General features: G+C 39.9%; 1 protein-coding gene across 6 annotated transcripts in view; it reads right to left on the bottom strand.

The window, feature by feature from the left end:
- rgs17 (regulator of G protein signaling 17) overlaps positions 1-22,640 on the bottom strand; it is a 50,031-nt gene that overhangs the window by 11,078 nt on the left and 16,313 nt on the right. The window contains exons 2-5 of one of the 6 annotated variants that reach the window (XM_086045540.1): positions 7,070-7,138; positions 4,059-4,162; positions 2,714-2,759; positions 2,279-2,535 (exon numbers count right to left, since the gene is read on the bottom strand). The gene's annotated coding sequence lies outside the window, so the exon portion shown is untranslated. Of the gene's footprint in view, positions 1-1,956; positions 2,177-2,278; positions 2,536-2,713; positions 7,139-22,640 lie in introns of those variants that run through there. The other 5 variants (XM_086045538.1, XM_086045539.1, XM_086045541.1 and 2 more) reach the window with 5 other exon arrangements.

The raw sequence follows: 22,640 nt of genomic DNA, 5'->3' as shown, positions 1-22,640 counted from the left end.
GGCCGCGGAGAGGCTTTAGCGAAAGGCTTCCTAAAATAATAAAAGACTGGCTGACGGGAACTATGATGTTTCACACTGTAATGTATGGCTTCCAGAATTTAGGCTTGAGGCCGCATTACTGGAGGTTTGTGTTTTTTTGTTCTTTTTAGTGGGTTTTGCAACACAGGATTCATTTTAACAAGTTTCGATCTTGGGGGGAGGGACTAAATTCATAACTGACCTGAAAAAGTTGGGGAAAGCTCGGCCACAACGAAACAATGAGCGTTACGCTCATCTGCCACAAGATTAGGAACTAGTGTATCTATTGAGATTTAGTCATTGGATCAAAATGTTGCCTTTAAAACGATTTTTTTCAAAATGCTTGTTTTTGAATAATTAATCAGCAATGTACTTGTGTTTTATTGAGCCATGTGAGAGGAGCAAATTATATGATGAGTCCTCACTAACAGCACTTTTCAAATACATGTATTGCTCAAACTGTGGAAACCAAAACAAGCAGAATTTCAAATATCCAACCTCTTACACACCACACACAGCTTCAAGGCCAGTATATATACAGTATACCAATATTTTCATTGGCCAGTGGAGCAGCTAGGATAGTTCCTGATGAATTCTGCGACAGGTGACTGACTAGTGAAAAAAAACACTGTAATCTAAGTTGCTGCGTTTGACGGATAATAAAAAGAAATGTTATAACTCAAGTTAAACATATTTAAAATGTTTAGATTTAAATATTTTTGCATGTTTGTGTGTGCGCGCATGCGTGTGGGTGTCTACTCTTCTCTAATCCGCTCCCGGCTAGTCGAATGCCTTGTCAAATTGTTAACAAAATAATTCACACTACTTGTTTTTTGTTTGTTTGTTTTTTTAGGGAAGTGTTAGAAATGTATCACAATCTGTTTAAACTGGTGGTTTCACTCTGGATGCCGGTCAGCGAGGTGCTTGGACAGATTGGACGTGTTCCCACCCCGAGCAAGGGTAGTTTTAAAACAAGCCGTACCGACGGGCTTTGTCACGTTGGTCGGTTTGCCATGGCTGTCGGCCATGTAAGCAAAAAAGTTCCATATAAGACACTTCCCGCGTCTTTCTTTTAAACGAGGAGCGGAGGAGCAGCCAGTGCTTCAGTGCTTGAGGCCATCTTTGTCACACGCAGAGGAGGCGCGCCACTAAAAGGCGTTACTCACATGATGGTAGACAAGCGCCTTTGCGCGTATGTATACTTGCCTTTAAGACAGAGTTGGTGAGCTATGTGTGCTTTTTGTTTTTTTTAATACCGGTGTTTAAAAAAAAAACGGTATCGAACCGTTTTGGTATGGTATCGTTTTGACGCCGAAAAATCACGGTACGGTACTTGTAACAGAGTATCCCGTGCAACGCTATGCGGAATACTTAAGTCATACTGTTTTACTTTAATTTGAAAATATTTTGACCAGATTTTGTATCGGCAAAATTGCACAAAAACATTGTCCCATTTTTTTTTTTCAATTTGTGCAAAATGCACAATTTCTCCGGAGCCCATCAACCAATTTTCAAAACACTTGGTGCGTTGTACTCAGGTTGAACTGACCATTCCAAACACACTTAGCATTTTGATAGAAATTTTCTGTCAAATTTGATCACATTGCTAATTTGAGAGAGATGCTTTTTGGTTCATGGTTGTGGCGGTAGTACAGTATACATAACGTCCAAGTAAATTGCAAAAGGCAATAAGTGATAGATTGGAACCAGGAAGTATCCTTAGAACCTGAACCAGGGAAACCCGGTGACACAACGCTAAGGGGGCGCTCGCATTTGGTCACCCAAGGAGCTGAAAAATGGAGGTAGCTTTTGCACTAGAAAAGTGTTTTAGGTGGATAAGTTGCATGTGCCTCAAGGCCCCCATTTGCCTCTTTTCTCCTGAACCCGCACTCATCGGGGAACTACAACTACTACAAGCACTAATACTATTACTATTACCATTACTATTAGCTCCGCTGGCTAGCCGCTGCTGCGAACCCTTCCAAGCGCAGCCGCCACCGGAGCCCAAACGGCGTCAGGGTAGGCAGCGACGGACCTTATTCGAGCGACAGCCCCATCGTTGTCGCTCGCTAGCCGCTATCTTCGGGAGGAGGCGGAGGGAGCTGAGCGGGCGACCTAGCTGCCATGCTAACCACCGAGCTAGCTTCTTCTCCTCCTCCTCCGCTGCCGCCGGTGTGTGTGTGTGCGTGTGTGCGTGTGCGTGTCTGTGTCTGTGTATGCCCCCGGATTCCGAGCACGCCCGAATAAAGCGTCGTCTTACCGCTTTGTGTCGGACTGTCAGTGTCCCAGGGTGGTGTGCGCGCACGCGACGGTGTCCCGACGCCTCTCGGAGGGCATCGTTAATGGGGATTTGGCCGCGGAACGTCCATCGCCGCCGTTTTTCCGTCCATCCGCCCCACTTCAGCACCGAACACCGCCGAGCCCCTGGATGCACTGCGCATGCGCGCTGCTCTCTGGCTCTGCAGCCCATCATCATGAGTGCTGGTCCCAGATGTTCCATGCCCGGCACCCTTGCAACTCAAGTAGGGTGGAGGTTGTTGAAGTATCTATCTATCCATCTATCTATCTATCAAACGTTTTATTATATAAACAGGGACGTGCAAAAGTAAGCATACAGTTGAGTTATAAATAGAGACACTAGAAAAAGCTTACAAAAAAAAAGACGAAAAAAATAAAGATACTACTGTATACTTACTTTATACACTTCCATCACATAACATCGTATCATCAAGTAATACAGTCTGAAAAACATAAAACAATTCCAAAATCCATAAATACATTAGGGTAGAAATGTAACATTTATTAGACTTTGCTTACCTTAATTCCGTACTCTAAAACAAATAGTACAACATCTAAAATTAAAAAAATAAAGAGATATGAAAGCTGAATTGTTAAAACACACAGACACACATGACGAGGTCGACATTTTTTGGAAAAATGAATAAGATTATCTGTTTCATATTCGCCTTGCTAAACATTTCTTCTGTGCCTCATAACTGGGCAATGTCAACAATGTCAAAAACAAAGACTGCTGCACATACCAACATAATCACCTAAAAAGGTTTACACTTCTTGCGCATCCATGATGTAGCCTATAGCTCTGACTCAGAAATTCATTAATTTTGGGTGTCAATTATACACCGTTTTATGCTATTCTCAGGCCGGCCTGGTCTCTATCCCAATACTTAGTGTCTGAAGATACGTATGGAAATATAAACATTAATCAATCAAATTTTATTTGTACAGTGTTTTTCATAAATAAAATGGTACTCAAAGTGCTTCCCACGAATTAAAATTAACATCTCCACCACTTGTCCACAAGGACAGACGACCCTACACGAACACGAACCTCACTCATCAGAATATGGAAAATGTATGGATTTTTTTCCAGCCAGAAAAACAAATACATGCACATTTTTTTCTATTCCAGCTGCAAGGGATGTGGGTGTATCAAAACCCACACTTTTTCCAATTAAAGGTTAACACCCACACCTTTCCGCATTTAAAGGTTTCAACATCTGTACTTTTAGTTGCACCAGCAGCACCTGCACTTGTGCCAGTAGACGTTTTCAACACCCATACTTTTTACAGTTGGGGAAATGGGTGTTCCAACACCCAAACTTTTGCAGGTGAAAAATGTATACCCACACTTTTTGTCATATCTGTGGAGGATGTGGGTGCTTTTTACAACTGCACTTTTCAAAGTGAAATACTTTAACACCCACACTTCACCTAGTGAAAGATTTCAACACCTGCACTTTTCGCTGCATCTGCAGGTGATGTGGGTGTTTCGAAATACATACATTTCCCGGTGAAAGAATTCAACAGCCAAACTTTTTGTCGCACCTGCAAGGACGTGGGTGTTTTACCACCTACCCTTTTCTGTTGAACGAGTTCAACACCTACACTTTTGATCACACGCACAGGGGATGTGAGTCTTTGAACATCCCCATTTTTACCAGTGATATGTTCCAACACCCACACTTTTGATTGCACCCACTGGGTTGCAGGTGTTTCAACACCCACACTTGTCGTCTCACCTTGCGTTGAAAACTTTTGACACTCACACGCTCTTCCAAGTGAATAGCTTTTACACCAACACTTCACCCAGCGAAGGAATTCAACACCCACACTTTTGTTGCATCTGGGCGAGATAAGCACATTTGAACACCCACGTTTACCGGTGAGCAATTTTAACAGCCACAATTTTTTCCGCTGAAAGATGTTCAACACACTTTATGTCACACCCGAACGATGAACTCGAACTATGTTGCTAAAATGGCTAAAAAGCAGTCAAACAGTTCATCAGTGTTGTTCCTTGATGCCGACTGTTCTGTGCAATGGCACAAGGGGGCACTAAAGTCCTGCTTTGTCTATTTCAAGCACACACGCATAAACGCACCCATCTGCCATCCCTCATTTAAATGGGCAGAAATCTCCACTTGCATGGCAATCAAAAACGACCTGCAACATTTTGTCACAAAAGAATAGAAACACACATCCTTAGGATATAAACCTAATTAGGTAGGCAGGGATCGCTTAGCTATGTTTTTTTTTTTTTAAACACAAGGAGGTGTCAGTTTCTTGGCGGAGGGTGCACAGGGTGCGGATGGTGAAAAGGTCACAATGCGACATCTGAGTCAAAACATAATCGGGTTCTGCCTCATTAATAGGGAGTTAAAGTGGACTTGCACGGTGCCTCTCGTCTTCACGCGTGACGGAGGATTGCGTGTGAAAAGGTCAAGAGCTGCCAAGTAATGCACTCTCTCCCCCTGTGTGGAGATTTTTTTTCAATATTTTTTTCAAATGTTTTTAAATCTTTGTCTTTCAGGAACCACTGAAAATAAAGCTCAAATTGCTGTTTCAAATTTTTAAATTTCTGTTTCAACACCCACACCTTTGCCACTGAAAGGTTTGAACACCCACACTTTGGTTGTATTTTTGGTGAACCGATTTTACCCACGTTTTTCCATGGACAAGTTTCAACACCCACACTTTACTTCAAATCCACAAGGGATGTAACACACACACTTGCGGTGTTTCTATCATTGAAAAGGTTCAACCCACACTTCGCAGGGGACGCAGATCTTTCAACACCCACACTTTTCCTGACAAAATCAACACCTACACTTTTTGTTGCACTAGCAGCAATGTCTGTGTTTCATCAGCCAGAATTTAGCCTGGGAATGTTTTCAACAGGGGTCTGACCGATTAATCGGCAGGCCGATTTAATTTAAAATCAGCCTTTTTAAAATGGACAAAAATTGGCCAATTTTTTTTGCCAATTGTTTTTTGTTTTACACAGTAACACGGTAGAACGTAAGATTTAGATAAGAACTTCCAGAGATGATTCCCTCCCCCAAATTGATACAAATAAATCAGCAGATTTTTGCCAATTCTTTGTTGTTGTGTTAAGGATCTGAAATAGAAGTTATTTTCTTCATAATATTATTATTTTTAATTAATCCACCAGTTAATAGGTTATTACAAAGTTTTTCTCTCAAATATTGGAATCGCCTGAAAAAAATTCCACATCGGTTCGTTTCTATTTTTAACAAATTTTTCCTCATTTTTATTTCACAACAAGTAACATTTCCGCTACACCATCAAAATCAGCCGCCCCTGACAATGTAACAAAATTTTGCACACCTGGCGTGGCCTTTAGCTAACAAGCAACATTTTGAAGGTCCACATAAATATGTACTGTAAGATGATGTACGCATTCAATGATAATTCTGCTGCAGGTCACTGGAATGTAAAGTATATTGGAGCTGTGTAAGCCCCCCCAGGAGTTGTACATACACAGACAGGTGGCTCTTTCCATGAAAAGCCCGTTTTTTTCCATGAGTGGCTTTTTCCATCATCATAACATATTTTATATGTCTGGCGCCAAAGTGCAGGTGACTGATGCTAATGGCGTGAGGGAGGTGAGCGACAAATTCGACTGACAAATAGACAAGCTGGAGCCACTAGTCATCCTTAATGGCGACGCCTTGCTTGTCTGCAAAAGAGATCGCACAGGCATGAGAACATTTACGGGTATGTGGCGGTCAATAACCTTTACAAACTGCATATGTGTGGCTTCTAGTCTCGGGCAAAAAAATAAAAAATAAAAGCTTGATTCATATTGTTTGCTTCAACACACTGCCTTAGACCTGGCCAAGTTTCCAGTGGAGCCCTATGAATTCTGCAGAGTAACAAGTGACTGACTGGGGAAAAAAAAAAACTGTAATATACGTTGCTGTATTTGATAGATACTTTTTTTTTAAATTGTTATAATTTAAATTACGCTCTATGATTCAATTTTTTCAGCGTTAAACATATAAAAAAAAAACAGATAACTGCATTCTTAAAGGGGTCATATTTAAGACTTTATATTAGGGCATTTTGATTACATTTAAGATTTCATGCTCATTTAAATATGACCAGCAGGAGTGGGCTTCTGGCATGAGGCGCCCCTCGTCCACTACATAAGCATTAGCTCCTTCATCAGCATCACTGGTTATTTGTCGCAATTGCACAAAAGCATGCAGTTAGCTAACTTTAAAGTAGCTATGCCCACACAGCAAAAATGCATCTTACCTGGATGCCACGATTTACAGAGCACCTTGGTGTCATTATTTAAATGCCAAAAAGTGAGGAGGTGACACCACGGACCAGCCCGCCACCTGACTGCCGACCGAGAGGAGCCTGGGAAAACTGTTAGCTCGCAAGCTAGCCAGTGGCTAGCGGCTCTCGTTGCAGCGTGGAAAGCTAATGATATATTCCAGCCACAAGAGGCTTCAAGAGGATATATTTTAGTCAAATTTAAGACTTTCTTAGGATCTGAAGAAGATCTAAGAAAACACACCGAACAGTGTAATACTGTAGTTTAACATTCACTTCTACACTGTTTTGCTTACACTGAGCAATTCATAAGTGATACTTTTTCATATTTTTCTTTGTACTACTTTAAAATGGAGGAAAACATGAAAAGTAAATGAGTCAGTCATTGAATCAGCAACAGAATCAATTTAGGGGCCTCAGGGCTCATTCAGTGCCGAGGGTTTACCATCAAAGGTCTCTACGGCAACTGCGGTTGAACCTGGAACGTCCAATCAGCAGCCGGGCTACACAGCCTCTGGAATAAAAAGATACATCCTTTTGTAAAAGACCATTCCAGAAGGGTTGCTTGGTTTTTACCTTGGCTTTTGAAAAGCTTTCCATTACAAACAAATTGATTAACCATTAGATGCATGATATCAGACGTTTTCAGAAAATCCCCATGAAAGTGTTGAACACTCACACTTTCGTCACATTAGATTCGGATGACACCACGCTTGCTTTTCTCTGGAGAAAGTTTCAAAACTCACATTTTGGTCAGACTTTTCCCTGTCAAGACTTTACACACCCACATTTTTGTGGGCTGTGTGGATTTACTCAAAGTATGCGGGCAATTGTTCATGTTAATGACTCAACATTTTGAGCAGTGGCACATTTTAATGGTCTGCCTTTGTCGCATCTGTCAGTTATTATGTAAGCGTCCAATTATGAACAAGTATGCAATTATTCACTGTTCACATTGGACTGTTGACTTTACAGTGACACACTAAGCTCAGTGAGTGCAGCCACTGATGTCATTCGCATTCAAATGTGATGTACTAAGACGGAACATATTTACGTGCCGAGCCTGTGTATGGCATAACAATCATGTCTGTAATGTCAAAGTAATCCATCTCAAAGCTCTGCGTGGCATAACAATCACATTCTCATGTCAAAATAATCCGTCTCAAAGCTCTGCATGGCATAACAATCACATGCTTGTGTCGCCCCCCCCCTCAAAAAAATCACTGAAAGCTATGTGTGGCATAACAATTCCAAACTGTAATCATCAAAACAACCACTCTCAAAGTTGTGCGTGACGTAACAATAACACATGTATCATCAAAACAATCACTCTTGAAGCTATGTGTGGCATAACAATCGGATATGATTATGCAATGAGCAACCAGCAACGGTCTAGAAATTACCTGGTTACAGTACAGTGGAAATGAGGTAGTGTATGGTATATTTTACATGGCAAAGGCTTATGATTAACAGCCGTCCACTGTTTACAGTGAGAATTTACTTTCTTATTTGTACACAAGGCGTACATAAATCATATAAACAGAGGGCATGGTATGGATTAGCACTGCATGTTGCACCTTTTCCTTTGTCTTGCTTTGTTTCTGCGTGTGAAAGGAGGCTGTAATAAAATGCAGCAAGAGGTCGTCAGGATGTGTAAGGGGCCTACTGGGTATATTTGTAAAGAAGGGATTCGAAGGGTAGATGAACAGGGACACCGAATGGATAATAAAACATCCCCGAAGTCGCTCGCAGAGCTTCTCCGGGGTATTATTGGCTCTCACACAAAGTGCGAGAACAATATTTAGAGGCTGAGATTATCTCAGTGACAAAAGAGGTAGCGTTTCCTCTTGGCTCCGAAGGCAAACCTTCGATATGTTCGTGTGACACGAGCGAATGAGTCTACTGTGCATTTGGCACCCTGAGTAGGCGGGCCAATGGCATAATTAACTCACAGGTATATAAGTGCATTTAGCGCATGACATACAGTAATGGCTGAACAGCAGAAAATGAAACAAAGTGGCAGGACAAGGCCAACAAATACACCATAAAAGCACCAACGGCCCACAAGAATTAAGCACAATTTGAAAACGTGTGCATTTGTTATGTCTGATTCACACTAAACACGGAGTGAAAAACATCACTGGATAAAGGAATTACTAACAGTTTTCTCATATTTAAAATGTATTCTAAATACCTAAACCAAGAGCAGAAGTGGTGGGAGAAGAATTAACAACAAACACTTGCACACTTGTAATGGAGTGAACGTGACACCAAGTCAGCATGATAGCAAGCTAGCAAACAATGTTAGCAAACCTACCTTTAAAATGGCAGCGGTACAATGAGATGTAAACATCAAAGCGAAGAAATAGCAATGACGGCAAGTGAACGTTGCCACGCTTGACTCGGCCGGGAAGTTAGACCCTGGAATGTCGCGCCCCACCTTGGTCCCATCTATTGCATTGAAAAAGTGCTTCTGTGCATGTCAAACTTAAACGAGAGTCAATGTATAAAAATTACATTTATATATCCTTCTCACCCAAAAATTGATACATATATTATGAAATATTTTTAGCTTAGACATATTTTTTATTAATTTATTTCCCTTCGAGGCCGATAACATGGTGACCACGGTCAGTGGTGGGGTGGCATGCTAGCAGTCCTACTGACCAGCTGCCACTGTTTCAATGTAAGTTTTGGCCATGAAATATTGAGTTACTGTTATAAAAATGGCATTGTGACATCTCTTTTTATTGGTTGTTTGGCTGTACGTACAGTACATAGGAGGCCACGAAGAATGTCATTATAGCTGCGGAAATACGCGAGATACGCGGCTGTCACTGGACTGTTCTGATAAAACTGCTGCCATGGCAACATCCGTTCTAAACTCTTCAGGGTCCGCCATTGTTTACAAACTTGCTTCCTGCTTTAAAGACTCCCACCTGTGCTTGGCACAACCTCTGCGCGTCTCGACAAAAGCTGATTGATTACTGTATGAGATTGCACACACCTGTCTCGGGAATGTGAGCATTCTGGCAAAACCACCTTTGTTACATTTGAGTAGTTTTAAAATGGTTTGGTGAGCACATCAGGAGAAGAGATAGCGAATGCAAACTGGCATGCTTATCTAATCCCGCGGCAGTGCTTCGTTTGAATGCCGCGGGAAGTTTGACATTTTACAGATTATTGACTGATGATGACAGATGACAAGCTGGGAAAAACACAAAAGAAGAAATGCCGCCGTCGTTAAAGCTACATTTCCCGGCTGCTAAATGTCAACTTGTCAAGAACTTGTCGCAATTGAGAGACCGAACATCGGGAAACCCCGCAATTAATTGTCAGCCAGAACAAAAGTCTTTGGTTTCGCTTGTGCAGACTACATTTAAAGTTCTCCACAGACATATCTTGTGGGTGAAAAACAAGCAATTGAGAAGCTGAAAGATTATGGAATACCAATCACGGCCATTGCACAAACATTAGTCATCTTTTTGGAGGAATTAGCCCCACTGTTCCAATACCTTTCCTGCCAACATGAAAAGCACAGACCCCATAATGGGTGAAAAACCAGTGAAAAATTGTGAAGCTGAGATAAGGTGTAAAATCCATCAGACCAACTTCAAAAACATTGGCTACCATTTGAAGTCAAACACATTTTTATAGACTACAGCATATACCAAAAACAAAGGATGAGGGGAGAAGTGTGCATGTGTCTTTTCTACAATTAACATCAAGACCGTAGCGCTGTGAAAAACAGGTCATTGTGCAGCTGTGAGAAGATGGAAAAAAATCAGAGCAATTTCTCAAACAGTCCATGTTATGGGAGGAACAGGCTTGCAATACTTGTGCAAAGGGCCGAATGTGTCTTTTCTTTAACGAAAATGAAAACTAGCTCTCTATCGGTACAAAACATGCAATTGTGAATCTGAGAGAAGGAAAATCAAACCGAGTCAGTCAACAAATATTGGTCATCTTTAGATGTCAAACCCAAACAACTGGCTTGACTGTTTTAATAATTTTGGAGCGTAGTTTATATGCCTTTGCCCTGAAAAACTGCAAATCAGAGGGCTGTCATTGGGTGGAAAAACAGGCAAATGTGAAGCTTAGAGGAGAAGGAAAATAATCAGGAACCGTTACACAGACATTGTCCATATTACTGGACAAATTGGCCTCACTGTTTCGATACTTTTGAATAAGTGTGTATGTGTTTTTTGCGTTAGCAACATGAAAACCAGAGAGGGCCTATGGGTGAAAAACAAGCAATTGTGAAGCTGAGAGATGTATGACCACTAAGACCCATCACACGAACATTGCCCATCTTCTGACGTCCAACCCAAGGAAAACATGTCAACAACATCAAAAACCATCAACAGGTGAAAAACAAACAATTGTAAAGCAGAGAGAAGACGGTAAATAAGTGAGTGCCATTGCGCAAACTTTAGTCAACTTTTCGGAAGTATTGACCTCACTGTTTCTGATACTTTTGGACGGACGTGCACTGTATGTGTCTTTTGCCCCCGACAAGGACACTGGAAGGATTTTGCTTTTCTAGCGGAAGCTTAATGAGGCAAAACACGGGCGTCCCCCGGGGGCATCGTTGGCTTCCATACCTGCGCTTGTCAAGACCATTGTTTGTAATATTCATGGTATTCCGTTCGGAGAGCGCTCGCTCGGAATCCCCTCCACGAGACGCCGTTAAATAATTCAGCATCGCCGCCACGGCTGCGCTTGAAATTCATCCTCTGTCGACTGCCAAAAAGACGCTCGCCAGTCAATCAGGTTTCCGAGTCAACGAGGCTTTGTGACTGTATTTTTTAGACTGTATTAGTTTTGAAATGTCCATCTAAAGAACTGTGCAGAGGAGTTTTATTTTCTAAAATATTGATTCTTAAATGATCTTCTCCTCATAAAGTATTAGAACTTTGACGTTAATTCTGTGGTTGAACAACAAAACTGGCCATGTTCGTGCAAGGGCTCCCTTCGACTTTTTTTCCGATTCCGATTTTTTTTTTCTCTTCTTCACAGTTGTTTGTTTTCACCGTATTACAGCTATTCATACAATGTTGCACAATTCATATTTGTCATACTCACATCTTGGGTATACATAATGTAATGGAGGTCTCCTTGATAGAACTGCTGTTTCATTCACGGATTCCTCCTCATCCTCGCTCACCTTCCTTTCATTTAAAACAGGCTTCTCATCACTTTTTTCGCTTCCCCATTCATCCTCACAGCTGATAATGCGGGCCTCGACCCTCGACTTTTAATTGGATTTAGCCAATTGTGCACTACGAACGAGGGCGTCCGTGCTTTTACTCATGAATATTTTAAATGCGGCTATTGCTGCACTTTTGTCATCTGCTGGCCAGAGCGATTCACTCCGATTTTCTGTCTGAAGTGGTCGCCTTACACCAAACTGAGTTCCTGTGCCTTTTCAAGCATGGCGTTCTTGAGACTTTTATGTGCGTCTAGTCATGATAAATATGCCAACCAAATTTCATGTTGCTAAGTAAAACTGGCTTTGAGGGCTGAATTTTCAAAAGGACTTTGGGACGCTACCAAAGGCGAAGGTGAACCGCCGTCAAATATTCATTTGCAGCAAAATGAATAAATTGCTAAGTTTGAGGAATGCGCTATGACTCAATGTGAGTATAAAGTTTGAAGGAAATTGGAATGTGTATACATTTTTGCCAGTTACCGATGACATAATCTCTACTAGCGCTTTTACCAACTGCTGGCAAAAACGATTCGGAGATTTTCTGAATGAAGTGGATGCTTCATACCAAAGTGGTGGACTTCCAGTTTCTTTTCAAGCATGGCTTCTTGAGACTTTTCTGTTCGTCGAATCACGTTTGTGATATCTACCAAATTTCATGCTGCTAGGTGAAACTGGAATCGGGGGCTGAATTTTCAAACGAACTTGTCAGAAGCGACTGATCGCCTGTCCTAACCAGATGTACATTTTCAGCAGTATGAAAACAAAATTGCAAAATTTGGCAGGCATACCACAGAGAGGAGTCAAGGCAAGTACCTATACCATCTTCACTTTTTTGGGTGACTCTACTCATTTTAGACTCTCATTTTCTACTCATTTTCATTTTGTCTAGTGGAACTGGCTCCGACCCTGTGGAGCTCCGTTTATTTATTTTTTTTTTACGGCAAATCATTGAATTTTGCCATCACGCTCCCCTTACATGCAATTACAAAACAAATTCTTGGAAACTTAGTGTCACCCATCTGCCTCACCTACACGCTATGAATTTGGCAGACATTGGGCAAAATTTCCAGGAGTTTGGTTCTTGAAGGATACCTGGAAATAAGCCTAAAATAGCTGCTTCAAACCAAAATGGCGGACTTCCTGTGTCTTATCGAGCACCGTGGGATAGAAAAGTGTCGGCTGGAATAGCGGCCCCTAATCGCACATTTAGTAGACCGGCCAACCGGGAACTCGCCCGACCACTCTGGACCTGACAGCAACACAAAATAAAGCATAAATACATGACCGGTACCGGTAGTTCTTTTAGCGTTGCTAGGATAAAAACAAATCCCCAAATACTCCCCAATGCTAGGGATGATATCAAAACATTACTAGCGAGCAGCTTTCCTTCACGTGGCTGTCGCTTCTCCTTTAAAGCCTCCTCCGCTTGAGCACCGTCTTCTGTCCATAATTAAAAACGACTAATTAAGCAGAGGCGGCATTCCCACGTGCCCACTCGGAAGGAGGTGCGAGGGACTGGCGTGCCGCCGGGAGTCAACACCAGTCAAGAGCTGCCGCCACAGGTTAATTCAATTGATGGCAGGTTAAGAAATTGCTCTGTAAGGCATTTATTTAGAGAGCTGCTGTTAAAAAGTCAGTCATGAGGAACAAGCAGGTATTTGGGGCAGTGGGGTGTCTCTGGAGTAGATCCCCCAAAGGCTTAAAGTCATAATAACTGTACTTCAGCCACCTGGAACTAATCGCACACAAGAAACACCAATAGGCAATAATAAACCTTTTCGGAGTGGGCATCAATTACACGCAGATTTTCACGACTGGAAGCAGGGCCCTGTCCTGAAACGCTATAGATATAAATTCAGTTTTCCAATTTTTACGAGATGTCATTTATTGAGGATAGAGATGCTACTGTAATTCTCAAGCAAAACGTAGCACGATCTGTCATTGCAAGAAATACCATTTACACTTTCCCCTGATTTCAACCCTACTGTGAACCTGTGGTGCACGGAAGTATACATACATAAATAGTATTTTTGTTGTTGTTGTGAAACTAATCATTTTGAACACGGTGAAATAAGATTTGTTTGTCCAAGCGTCGTCAGAGTCAGTCAAAAAGTTAACATAAATTTTTAAAAAAACAAAAAACAAGAACCATACCTTGATCAGAATGCTCCCTCATCAACGTTATAGTAGAAGAATACCCAAAAGAAGAAGAAAGAAAAAACATTGCATTTTAAATCTCATTTAAAAAAAATGTCAGAAAAACTGCTTCCTGGAAATAGAAGAACATTTTCCGTGCAGCGATTCTTTTCAGTGATAACATTTCTGAGATGGATCAAACTAGTATGAGGACACATTTTTGTCACTTCCTCATATTTCCAAGTGGCCGCTGTTGTTCTTGTTGGTCTTTTTGCGCAATTGTCCACGGGTTTGGGGACGAGTATATACAATAGTGTGTTAATGGTTACATGTTGTTCAGACTTTCTTCTTTTGACAATGTATTTCATCAAATTTCTCTCGTTGAGTCCCTGACTGTCCTCTCTGCCCACCGGAACAAAACATTGCACGCCTCCCTGGCTCTTTTTATGACCAAAGATTGTTTATCTGACCAGAAATGCTGTGGTTTCAGATGATTCTGTTGAATCTATACACTGACTCAAGTTAGTGCACACACAGATTGAAGTGATTTGGTTAACCGACTCGAGTTAGCGGACTCACTTGACACTGCAGACACAAATTATTCCGTTTGAATCAATTAACTGTCTTGAGTAGGCTGACTCACAGGTAACAACGCAGACTCAGCTGATTCCGTTGAATCAGTTCACTGACTCAAGTTAGCTGACTCATCGGAAACACTGCCGACTCATTTGATTCACTCGAATTAGTTCACTGACTCAAGTTAGTGGCCACACGGGAAATACAGTGGATTTAGATGATTTGTCGGAATCGGTCTATTGTCTCGAGTCACCAGAAATATTTTGGACTCAGATGATTTGGTTCATTGACTTGAGTTATAAAAGATTCATCAAAAACACTGCAGACACAGCTGATTCGTTGCTTCAATGACTCGAGTTAGTGGACTCACCAGAAGCAATGCAAACTCTGAAAATTTAGTTGAATCGGTTCACTGACTCGCCTGACTCAAGCGAACCGGGTGACTTTAACAAATGACTTATAGTGACTCGAAGCCAGAAAAGAAACAATTCTGCTTGCACCGAGTTTTGAAACACACATTCTAAAATAAGCATTTAAAGGAACACATGATGGAAACATTAGCCGATCTACTTTAGATTGTTTTGGAGGCCATTTGGCATTGTTTGCTACACTCGAGTGTCTGACTAACGTTGCACAGTCCAGTGCGCATTATGACAATGGCACAGCAAATGGCCTCCTTCTTCGTCATCATCATCACTGTTGATTAATGCCTTCAGAACACACAACATAAAGAAACCGCGGTTAACCTTCACAACATTAAGAAATGTTGAAATGTGTTTAGTTTGTGTTGCACATACTTTTTAAGACCTTCTGGATCCAATGTTTTTATTGCAAAAGTCGGGAATGATTTCTTTATTTGACATCATCCATCCATATATGATATATATTTTAAAAACAATCAGAAGAATACAATTTGAGGCTTTTTATTATAATTAGTTTTTTTTTTATAACGTTTTGACTTTTGTTTTATAAATAAGGTTAGTTTTAATTTGTTTTCAGAGCAGGTTTGTTAGCTTTTTTTTATTAGTTTTAATTTTTTGCAAAATACTTCATTTTAGTTGAGTTCTTATTAGTTTTAGTTTTTTTTTTTTTTTAAATCAATGGAGTATTTGTTGATTGCAAGGAAAAAAGCTTTACTAAGTATTGTGTAATAAAGTAAAGTAAACTACAATTCTCAAACGACTGTTTCAACTTCCAAATGACCAAATACCCAAATAAATACCGGCATATCTAAAATGAACCCCGAAAGCCCATGTATGACATTAATTGACATAGACAAAAATACGAAGGAAATTTTCGCTATAATTATAGTTTAATTAGTTTTATAAATGTAAGAAATAGTTTTTGTTTTTCTTATTTCATGAACAAAAATGTTTTTTTCAATTGTATTTTTAGTTATTTGATAATCTTGAATCAGAGGAGCGTCTTCGACTGGCGGCGAATCAAGTCGGCTGTGTTCACATCCAAAACGGCGCAATGTGCCTGTTTTTAACTCCGTCAAGCTGCGCCTGTTTGCAAAAATACAAAAGAACCAAGTGTACCCCGCCCCCGCACAGATTTCGACCACTCCTTGCTCTAGACTTGCACTGGGCACGAAAATAGAAACCATGCCCCAAAGTCATCATCTCCAGGTCACAAAATTGTGACAGTCAAAAGATTGCTAGAACAGAAGCAATCTGAAAAAAAAAGTGAAGCACCCATCTGTGTTTTCAGATTTACCAATTCATTGAACTGATGGACAGCTACAGTTGAGAATGTTCAAATGTGACAAACTTTGTCTGTTCAATTTATACAGTGTTTATGATGACATTGGCGATACACACAAAATTATTTTGGAAAAAAAAAAAAAAAAAAAAAAACAGCTTTCAGTGGTTGACAACCGCCCACCTCATGCCATGTTACTTTTTTTTCTCCAATACAAGCCAGATTTGTTTTTCCACAGATGAATCATGCCGCTTCTCTGATTGACAGCAGCTCACCATGTCACAATGTGCCTTGTGTTCATGTGACATGACAATAAAAGCTTTGGGTCCAAAACAAATCAAACACATGGGTGACTCAGTTTGTGTTCGGCTGAGTGTGTGTGTGTGTGTGTGTGTGTGTGTATTTACTGAATATGTACATATTAGGGCTGTCAAAGTTAAAGCATTAACTATGGAGATTAATTTCAATTTTATAATGCACCAAAAAAATAAAAATATTTACTTCCCGTAGCAGCCGACCTCTGCTCACTGTGCAGCCAAACTTTGAGGAGAGTCATTGTCGCAAAGACGGACTTTTACGTAGTTTTGCTTTAAAAAGTTGCTCGACGGCTCATTGGAGAAATCCCAAAATAATTTGCACACTTTGCAAAGCCAAATTCAAATACCATTTTAGTTGTACGTCTTTGGTGTATCTTTCAACTGTTGTATTTTACAGGAAAATAATCATATTCAAGGATCAATGAACGCTATTAGAATAGTCTTTGAATTGAAATATACATTCATTTTTTTCCCACATTACTTCCAAGATTTTTATTCAAGTAAATATTGGTTCCAAGCTTCGTAAAAAAATGTAGTTGAAAAAAATAAATAAAAATAAAATATATATATAGTAATATTACAAGAATCTTCTGGGGGGTGGTACAAAATTAGCTGACAATACAGTCACAATATTATAATAATTGTTTTGTCAATAATGTCATTTTTCCAAGAAAAAAGTTTTTTTTTTTTTTTTTATAAATGTTGAAAAAAATCTCTTACAGAATGAAATCTCAAAGAATAAAGTCATAATATTTTTATTATTGAAAAAGTGATTTTAACACAATAAAGTCACATTTGAGATATTTTAGGAGCCTGGTTGTGTCTTAATCTGTTTGGCCTTATGAGACGAAAAGTGCGTTTAATCGCGTAGTAAATGAAAAAGCAGGAGTGGAACGTGCTGATATTAATCAAGAGCGTCCTTCTTGCTCGGCGACACATGTGGCCACAACGCACACAAACCTCCCAAAGGTCAGTCAAGAGAAGCCATTCAGTGATATTAACAGGACGCAGGCTAGTGAGTCGTCTTTTGTGTGTGCGGGAACAGGATGTGAGAAGAAAGAAATACAAAATGGGTAAATTTGACGCTCAACAGATTTTCCATTTCAAAAGCTATAAAAAGATACTAAAGATTAAAGGCGACAATAATGGCTCGTCTTCCTGGAGGATTATAATGAAACACAGGCGCTGCGTGGAAGTACATGACAGTGTAATTACTCGAAGGAACTCTCATGCCTTGCACACATCATCATCATCATCATCATCATCTTCGTCATCATCATTATCAGATGGATGTGCCACACCGATGATGTGCTACTTGCATGGCCATGATTAGTTTGTCAAGCGTGGGGCCGAACTCCACTGTAATTTAATGAAAGGTCTAACCATGGCTTGAAATCTCATAAATTAAATCTCTAATTTAAAACCTTCAAACTATCTTACACATCTTACTTTGAGGCTTGAGTTCCGAAACAAATCCTCACCCATGCTTGAAACTTTGAAAGCCTACGCAACTCTCTTGTGTCGGTTTCATCCTCTCCCTTTTTGCCTGTTTTGTGAGATGGCTACGCACGCACGCACACACACTTCCTCATTCATCATATTGAATGAATATAAACATCTTCTTCTTGTGTACTTACGGACGACTTTGACAAAATGCTGCAAGGCCATCAGCGGAATTGCAAGCGATGCATGCGTGTGTTTGTGTGTAAGCGTTGTGTGCGTGTGCGTGTGCGTGCGAGTGCTATCAGCACAGAACATGTGGCTCGGAATATTCTGCCGATGATTTGAGTCATTCGTCACAAACTGCTATTTTCCTTTTTTTTCCCCAGATGCCTAACATATCCCGTATTGCTGTCACAGGAATATACTGTTGTTCTTGTTATTTTGACTTCCTACAACTGTTATCATTATCTACATTACAACGAGACGTTTAATATATATATATATATATATATATATAGACATATTTCATTTCTCTTAGTACCTCTTCCATTAGCAAATAAATCGAAAGAAAATTACATTTCATTAAAACAATAAATAAACAATAAATAAATACATAAATATATATACATATACATACATATATATATATATATATATATATATATATATATATATATATATATATATATATATATCAAACGTCTCGTTGTAATGTAGATAATAATAACAGTTGATTGATTAACGTTTGATTCCATCATTGTGGGAAATTACAGCAGAACATAGCAATGGCGGCGACATGAAATGCGAAGCGAGAGAGGAACCTGCGCAAGGATAGCAAAGCAGGATGAAATAAAGGAATGTTCTTTTCCGACGTGAGCCGGACAGGATCTGATGGAGAATGCGCATGGAATGAAAATGGATAGTTTACTGTAATATGCTGCTAACCAGTGCGCGTGATGCGATGCGTTCCAGACCCATCTGAAAATCAGGTTTTAAGAAATGGGTGCAACCATATGAAAAAGGTTTAAGAAATCATTTTGCCCCTCCCATTTGCTTTACACTTAATAAAACATGAATAAAGTTATCAAAGGACACTTTTTCACATGGGAGAAAATGGAACACTTTGAGGAAACACATCTCTCAGTTTTCCCAGAAAAAGGCGTCAAGTGTGCTTGTTTCACTCCTAGTTGAGGTTTACTGTAATACTGACACACAAAACAAAAGACAATTACAAAATGGCGTTCTAACCAAACCATGTCATTTCGTCCAACGAACATCTGCTAGCTTAAAACATTTATTACAAAACACCATAAGATAATGGTAATTAGAATCGATGTTACAGTAATTATAGATTACATTTGTTTTAATGAAACTTCATTTTCTTTCAAATGTATGTTCAGTATTTACAATGCTTTATATAGGTATGTTTTAAATGCACGATCTGTTTGTTTGTTAAAAAATTGAAAAGGAATGTGTCGACTTTCTATTTTTAACACCGAACAGGTTTTGTGCCATTGAACAATATAACTTTTTTTTTTAAAACAAATACTAACTTGATTTTCATTTGGCCATTTTCCATCGTGTTGATGCAATATTTACTGTTATATGTATATAGTATGTACTTTGGCCAATTTTAAATAATTTTTTTTTTTATCCAAATGATTACTCAATACTAAAAAATAATCATCAATTAATTTGATAATCGATTAGTCGTTGATTAATCGATGAATCGTTGCACGTCCAAACACGCCATTGTGCAAATCCCGAAGCCTGACATCAGTGAAGGAAAAACGCCAATCAGCCGATTAATTTTAGCTGATGTCCTCAATTCACTCAATTAGACAAACTGGATTCATTTACTCCTGATTGTAATTTATTATCAGGCAGACAATGAGCTTAATTATCGCAGATTGACAAAGAAGCAAGGAGTGACTGGGTTGAAGCGTTAACAGGAACCGTTCTACATGACACACACACTCACACCATTACATTGATTACCTGTGGAGCACGTGTTGCTACTGTTAAAATAGACGTCGCCACGGCAACAAGATAAAGCCCCCCCCCCAAGTGGGATGGAACGACTCCACTTGATCCAAATTAAATTGCTGGTTTTTTTTCCCCCTCCTTTTGCCCTAAAATGAGAAAGCTGTTCATAATGAATATAGCTCATCATAAATAAGCGCAGCGGCGTATAGCCGGCGGTGATGGTCGGCGTCGTGCCCTGTCCTAATACGGCCTACTCTCTGATTAAAAGCTCTAAATCTGCCCAAAATTACCCAGCCACGACAGGACAGGAGCTCATCCGTCCCGCTAAGTGGAGCCTCTCACGCTGGCAGGCTTCAATAAATCAAGCGGCTAGCTTCCAAAAGCTATTTATTAGCTCGAATCCCACAAGCCAAGGTAGTTTTTAAAAAAGAAATGTAAAAATCGATAGCAATGAAAAGGTAATCTGTTCTTGTTCACTGGGAGTGGAGTGAATCCAAATAGAGTCTCTTTGGATGCTGTCTGTTAAAGACTCAACATCCAGTACAAATGTGAAGTAAATAGACAATGAAGTGCTTCTGGACTACTGGTCAGGTACTTGGAAAAGCTATGCTAACTATATGAATCTTTCGAACAAACTGGATGACAGTTCAAATTAAACTGCCACAAGTAAATCAGCACATCTTAAATTTTTTCCCTTTAAAAAGAAAAAAAAAATCAACCCAAACACATTTTTTTTCAAGAATGTGTTCCAAGCAGGCCCACTAGTTGAAACACGGCATTCTGATTAATTTTGTGTTTGTGGAATATCAATGAAGCAGAAAAATGCACTCGTTTTTAGCCATCTCAGTGGGCGGCCATGTTGTCATTTCTGTCGACTGAAAATGACATCACAGATACCCAGGGCTCAGGTAACGACCAATCACAGCTCGCCTGTTTTCTAAAGCTGAGTCGTGATTGGTCGTTACCTCAGCCCTGGGTAGTTGTGATGTCATTTTCAGTCGACAGAAATGAGCCCTGAGATGGCTAAAAACGAGTGAATGAACTCTTCTTCCACAAATGCAATATTTATCAGAATGCCTTGTTTCAACTAGTGGACCTGCATAGAGCATATTCTTGAAAAAATATGTTTGGGTTGACTTCCATTTTAAGCCCCTTCCAGCCAAGGGGTGACCATTTTGTCATACTGTTTTTATATAATTTTGGTGTTTCTTGGGGGGGGTATAACATTTTCTCTATTTTTCGGTTCATATGGTTTTATTTTTTGAAACATGATTGCATTTTTCACCGAATATTTTTCCAAAATGTAGCGCTTCTTTGTGATATATTTGTATAGATTTGATCTTAGTTTCCAATACTATACAAGTGTATTTTCTGTCTAATATCAATGGTCAACAGCAAGTCTTAATCCAAGACGTGTCCCTAAACGTTGACGCTGACTTCAAAAAGTCTTCAAAAAGCATCACAGGTTTTTACCCTTTTTTTTTTTTTTTAACCTTAAAAAAGTTTGAGGAATCGTATTTTCAGGTTTTTTTTTTTTTTTTTTGCAATTGTAGTTCCACCCTGAGGGGCATTTCACTGCATTTCCATCCACGACTATTACACACTCTTATTAGTATTCACTCCATCAGGCACTGTTACATTGTTGTATACTAATTCAAGTGCCAAGCTTGTTTGAAAGAAAAGCCTCCTGAGAAGGACACGCGGCGGAGACAATTCAAATCCACGCCGCCGCATCGATTTGGGCTTCCGAAATCGATCAGCTTTGCCGTTAAGCTTGTCGGATTTTGTTGATGAGACGAAGCGCAAACGTGCGCCAGTGTCAGCGAGGCCTGGCGCAGCTTGTCGGTGTGAGTGCAGACATGCCTGTGGCGCATTTAATAAGCCCTCTCTTCACTTCTTTTGGGACTCTTACGGCCCGTAATGAGACAAGGAGGGGCATTATCTTGATTAAAATCGATCCTGATTGGATTACACTAGGGGCTGCATTCCCGCACTCGTTGCGTGCGGGCAATCGCCGAGAAAACAACCGACAAGGTATCGACTTACATCGATAGGATTCTACATCGTAAGTGCAACAACTGAATCGATGTGTTCAGTCGTGGGATTTCCCGAGTTACGTTTCCTATCGCTGGCAAATGCAAAAAAAAAAAAAAAATGGATCCGATCCAAATTAAACTCTGATCCTAAACACATTACACGAGACCTCAGCCCAGCGAGCACAAAAATGTTTGGGTTTTTTTGCAGCTTTTGATGACATCACTTGAGATTTTAGCATCAACCCATTGTGCTCTTTCTTTGGCTTTTTGATGATTTATTTTTGCGGGTGTGACATCTTGCGAGACCTAAGCTCAGCAAGCATAAACCCATTTTTCTTTTTTTAGCTTCTATTGACCAAATTTATTTGTGCATTACATCATTCCAGACCTCAGTCAAGCAAGCATCCCGTTGTGCTTTTTCTTTGTCTTTTTTGACATATCGTCGCTGTCATGCGAAAAACACTTATCTCCATTTTTTTTTTCATTTTCTTATTTTTACATGAATCATGTTTCCGCGTTACGGACATCGCATTAAAGTGAAAATTTAAAAAAAGAAAGAAGTATTTTTCACAGGACAGCGACGATATGTTTTGGGGGTGTGACATC

This window comes from Filicampus tigris, chromosome 11 (assembly GCF_054856515.1).
Source record: "Filicampus tigris isolate MCC_2025a chromosome 11, RoL_Ftig_1.0, whole genome shotgun sequence".
Classification (NCBI taxonomy): domain Eukaryota; kingdom Metazoa; phylum Chordata; class Actinopteri; order Syngnathiformes; family Syngnathidae; genus Filicampus; species Filicampus tigris.
This window is presented reverse-complemented; position numbering and strand designations above follow the sequence as displayed.